Source organism: Cupressus sempervirens, chromosome 9 (assembly GCF_028749045.1).
Source record: "Cupressus sempervirens isolate cs-2001-9-10 chromosome 9, ASM2874904v1, whole genome shotgun sequence".
Taxonomy (NCBI): Eukaryota; Viridiplantae; Streptophyta; class Pinopsida; order Cupressales; family Cupressaceae; genus Cupressus; species Cupressus sempervirens.
The window spans coordinates 214,549,123-214,555,217 of record NC_143126.1 but is presented as its reverse complement, the minus strand read 5'-3'; positions in this window follow the sequence as shown (position 1 = coordinate 214,555,217).

The following is a 6,095-nucleotide window of genomic DNA, read 5'->3' as shown; positions in this document are numbered from 1 at the left end:
TAATTTGCTTTACTAACCCCTTGGTTAAATTAGGCATTCATATAGTTGCATTATCAGACTGCATTCATTGAAAAAACAAAAAAAATAGAAAAACATAGTTCTTTTTTTGTGTGCTTACTATTTTGAAGCGGCAAACAAATTCTACATCTTATTTGAAGTTATTAGAACCTGAAAAGGCCTCCTTGTGAACATTTACATTTATGTTCAACTGAGTGGATTCTAGTAAGATTGCAAGATCACCCGAAACCTTGGAGTTGATCCTCGAATTTACTTTTCAAGAGAGGAGTTCGAAAGGATTCCTGTCATTTAGCATCATGCAACAAGACATAGAGGAGTTGCTTGATCCTTTGTTTAACAGGGATAAGACTAGTGAATGACCTATTATGAATGTCGAGGTTGACAGGGAAGAAAACTCGAACATCAACCATAGGGTGAGGCACATCATCAAATTAACGTAGGATTGGATCAAGAACCCATTCAAACTTGATCCAATTCCTCATACTGTGATCTTCCATGCACAAGCTCGTCTAGCCAAAGGGAGACGAAAAAAGGTCACCATTCCTACATTTATAGTTTAGTCACCAGTGAGGCCAGAAATGGTGCACCAACTTGATAGGCTGGTTGGTTATTATCGAGCTCAAAAGGGGAAGGGTGAGGGCAAGAGAAAGAGGAATTCTTTGCAATGAGCTTAATCAGAAGAGGGAGAAATTCTGGAACCTCCACAACAAGGAGAAGAAAGCATACAAAGGATGGAAAATGTAGAAGCCACACAAGCCTAAGGTGATCCTCAAGTGCTGCCAGTTGCACAAGGCCAAATAGAAATAGAAGTACAAGAGGTTTTCCTACCTCAATAGGTAGAACAAGCCTCCCCCTCAACACCTAAAAGAAGAAAAATTAAGGTTCTGGTGAAGAGGACACAAAAGGTGATCAAGAAAGTGATTTCTTTTCCATCTATCCCCGAACCCATTCTGGAAGAGGTGGAAGAAGAAGGTGATGAGGATGAAGAGGATGATCTACCTTTAAGTTAGAGGACTCGGCTAGCCAGAGCCATAAACCAGGAATGAAGGAGAAGTTCCATGATCACACTTTCATTTATCCTTGATGAACCCATGCAAACCACTAAATCAGAGGATGAAATGCAATAATGGATAGATGAGCACGATGTGGAGTGTACTGATGTCTTTCAGATGTTAGATTTTGACTTTATACCTATGGGTACTGAGTTGGTTGAGGACAAGATTAGAGACACAACAACCAATCAACCTCAACAAGAGGATTGGAATCAGATGCCTCTTGAATCACAAGGACCTAAGATAGTTTCAGAATCCCAGTTACAAGCCACATTTTCTGTAGATAAGGGATCGACTACCCCTCTTCCTCCAAGTATAGAAGTTGAACAGGTCCAAGCAGAACATGAAGAAGAGCCACAACAAGTATCCACCAATGAAGTGTTAGAAGATGGATAGATAGGTGAACAACCTCAACAAACTTCCTAGGACGCATAAGTGAGAACTGTGGGCTCCACAAATACAAAGAATGCTAGTGCAAACCTCTCACAAAGGGAGAAGACTCCAGAAAGGAGTGATAAGGAGAAGAGTATAGCTAAGGAAAGCCCTTCATCCTCTAAAGGTAAGTCCCCAGTACAACATGTTCCAAGGTGGCTCAAAAAAGAAATAATCAGGAACAAGAAGCAACAATTCACCATTGAAGAGGAGGATAGAATGGAATTGATAGAAGTTATGAGGAAGCCTGATTCACTGCCAAAGGATGTGCAAGCATTGGCCATTGTTATGAGTGATCAGAATCAAGACCTTTTTGCTCATGTAGCTCTTCCTCCTTTGCAATCAAATGTTGAAGAATTGACTCGTAGGGATTATCAAATCTGGGAAGTTATGCTCAGAAAGCCAACCTTGGAAACTGCAAAGCTGATGGTTATGACATGGATGAAGGAAGTTTTTAGGAGCCTAAAATAGGATGGGGCAGAGTTGATAACACTTCGACGTCAGAATGAAATCCTAAAGGGATATTTGAGCAAAGTTGTTGGCCCCTTGGATCTCGCTAACCTCGAAGAAACTCTAAATATGGCAATTCCGAGAAGGGATAGGGGAGCAGTTTAGTTGGACCCGTTTTTGAATGCCCGTCAACAATGACAGGTAATTTTTGAGCAAAAAGGTGTATTAATCATTCAAGGGAATTTAAAATTGTTACATGTCATGCAGGAGAATGCCAATAAATTAGTGGCAATTTTGAATCAAGATTTAGGTTTAATGGATGAAGTGCATACTTGGGGAAAAGACTTACAAGCATTATGGGAAATCAAAGGCTAAAGGTATTGGATGCTCATGGATGTATACACAGCGAAGGAACTAGATTTAATAGATGATTGGATTGAGAAGATTGCATATGGCAATAAAGTAATGGAGTCATTACATGCGGAGATTCATAGGCTCAAGGACCAAGCCCAAGAGCGAATTTTGGAAGCTGAGAGACATTATAGTGATGCATGTTTGGACATTTTTGAGGTTGATGCATAGGAAAAGCTAATACCTGTAGAGGTAGTGGTTGAGAAATTTTGGAAATTTTTTTATGAAGTTTCTAATGATGAGGATATCTGGTAGGCATTTAGAATGGAAGAAGCTTTGTTAGAGCTTGATACAAAACATGGGGATTTTGGAAAAACTTGTATAGAAGTAGATAACTACAGGCAGAAAGTAAAGGATAAATATAATGCCTTAGATTTATCAGATGTGGCTTGAGTCACTAAGATAATAGATAAATTCAAGGGCAAATACCCAGACATAGCTCTGGTATAATGAGGAACAAAACCTAGAAGCCAGAATTTCAATTTTGACACTTGGTGAAATTTTGCAGTTTTTACCTTTGAGGTACGCTGGTGCACTTTTTCAAAAGTGTTTTGAAAGATTTTTAAGAAGTTAGAGGTGCGCCAACATTTAACTGCTAGTTCCGAAATTAGAGCTTTCCATGCATCAAAAACACATTCTAATAGTAGTTTAACTCTGACAAACACTTAGTAAAGATGAAGCTTCTATTTTTGACACTTTCCGAGACTCCTACATCAACTAAAGGCTTTCTTCTTCTTATTTTCTCATGTTTTATTTGTTTTATGACATGTAAGGGCTCATGCATCCAATTAATGGATGGAGTCCTACTTAGCACTAGTTAGATAGATAGTTTGTACATAAATAGATTTTTTTTATTAGATTAAAGCATTTGATTGCATAAAGATATCTCTCACTCTCAACACAAACTGAGGAGAAGATTTCTTATAAATACTGGATTGTAATATGTAATCAAGGTTTTTATTATTTTGCAATAAAAGATGCTTTTGGTGCTCGCATTTGGAGTCTAGTGATTCTTGCCTAAGTGTGTTATATTTTGTGCTTGCATGTTCATGGAATTTAATTGAGCTAAAGGTTTATTGCGTTATTTTTTGTTGTGCGATCTTTTAATTATGGTGTTTGCTATGGTATTTACAAATTTTGCTGACATATCCAGTTTGAGAAGAGATCACCCATTTTGTTTCTTCATAGCTTTTTGTCTCACATGAGTGCACTTTCTGTGGCCTTGCAATTTGATGGAAAGTGAAACATTATATAGTTATTTAATTCCCCATCAACGATTTTGCATCAATGGAATTGAGGAAGTGCTACTCCTATTTTCATTGGTTACCCACTGATTTCTTTGAAGGCTTAACTCGCAGATGTGTCATTTCAGTAGCTTATGTTCGTTAGGATTTTACTTTCATGTTTTTTTTAAAACTTCTTGTTACCTTATCTTTGTTATTTTCTTTACTAACCCCTTGGTTAAATTAGGCATTCATACAGTCACATTGTTAGACTGCATTCATTGAAAAAACAAAAAATACAAAAACATAGTTCTTTTTTTGTGTGTTTACTATTTTGAAGTGGCAAACATATTCTACATCTTATCTGAAGTTATTAGAACTAGCAAAAGACTCCTTGTGAACATTCATATTTATCTTCAACTGAGTGGATTCTAGTAAGATTGGAAGATCACCCAGAACCTTAGAGTTGATCATCGGATTAACTTTTTAAGAGATTAGTTGAAAGGATTCCTATCATTTAGCATCGTGCAACAAGACACAGAGCAGTTGCTTGATCCTTTTTTTAACAGGGATAAAATTGGTGAATGACCTATTATGAATTTCGAGGTTGACAGGGAAGAAAACTCAAACATCAACCATAGGGCGAGGCACGTCATCAAATTGATGCAAGATTGGATCAAGAAACCATTCAAACTTGATCCAATTCCTTGGACTATGATCTTCCATGCACAAGCCCGTCCAGCCAAAGGGAGAGAGAAAAAGGTCACCATCCCTATGTTTATAGCTCAGTCACTAGTAAGGCCATAAACAATGCACCAAATTGATAGGTCGGTCGGTTATTATCAAGCTCAAAAGGGGAAGGGTGAGGGCAAGAGAAAGAGGAATTCTCCGAAATGAGCTGAATCAGAAGAGGGAGAAATTTTGGCACCTCCATAACAAGGAGAAGAAAACATACAAAGGATGGAAAATGTAGAAGCCACACAAGCCTAAGGTGATCCTCAAGTGTTGCCAGTTGCACAAGGCCAAACAAAAACAAAAGTACAAGAGGTTTCCCTACCTTGACAGGAAGAACAAGCCTTCCCCTCAGTGCCTAAAAGAAGAAAAATTAAGGCTCTAGTGAAGAGGAGACAAAAGGTGATCAGGAAAGTGATTCTTTTTCCATCTATCCTTGAACCCATTGTAGAAGAGGCAGATGAAGAGGATGATCTACCTTTAAGTTAGAGGACTTGCCTAGCCAGATCCATAGAGCAGGAATGAAGGAGAAGTTCCATGATCACATTGCCATTTATCCCTGATGAACCCATGCAGACCAGTACACCAGAGGATGAAATGCAACAATGGTAGATGAGCAAGATGTGGAGGGTACTAATTTCTTCCAAATGTTAGATTTTAACTTTATGGCCATGAATACTGAGTTGGTCGAGGACAAGATTAGAGACACACCAACCAATCAACCTCAATAGAAGGACTGGAATTAGATGCCCCTCAAATCACAAGGACCTGAGATAGTTTCCAAATTCCAGTTACAAGTCACATTTTATGTAGATAAGGGATCGACTACCCCTCTTCCTCCAGGAACATAAGTTAAATAGGTCTAGGTAGAACATGAAGAAGAGCCACAACAAGTATCCACCAATGAAGTGTCAGAAGAGGGATAGATAGGTGAACAACCTCAACAAACTTCCTAGGACACAAAGGTGAGAACTGTGGGCTCCACAGATATAGAGAATGCCATCACAAACCTCTCACAAAGGGAGAAGACTACAGAAAGGAGTGATAAGGGGAAGAGTATAGCTGAGGAAACTCCTTCATCCTCTAAAGGTAAGTCCCCAATACAACATGTTCCAAGGTGGCTCAGAAAAGAAGTAATCAGGAACAAGAAGCAACAGTTCACCATTGAAGAAGAGGATAGAATGGAATTGATAGAAGTTCTGAGGAAGCTTAATTCACCGCCAGAGGATGCGCAAGCATTGGCCATTGTTATGAGTGCTCAGAATTAGGACCTTTTTGCTCATGTAGCTCTTCCTCCTCCACAATCAAATGTTGAAGAATTGACCCCTAGGGATTATTAGATCCAGGAAGATGATGGTTACAATAGGGATGAAGGAATTTTTTAGGAGCCTAGAACAAGATGGGGCAGAATTGATAACACTTCAGCATTTGAATGAAATCCTAAAGGGATATTTGAGAAAAGTTATTGGCCCCTTGGATCTCACTAACCTCGAAGAAACTCTAAATGTTGTAATTCAGAGAAGGGATAGGGGAGCAGTTCAATTAGACCCATTGATGAATGCTTGTCAGCAATGGCAGGAAAGTTTTGAGAAAAAGGTGTATTAATCATTGAAGGGAATTTAAACTTGTTACATGTCATGCAGGAGAATGCAAATAAGTTAGTGGTAATTTTGAATCAAGATTTTGGTTTGATGGATGAAGTGGATACCTGGGGAAAAGACTTGCAGGCATTATGGGCAATCAAAGGCCAGAGGTATCAGATGCTCGTGGATCTATA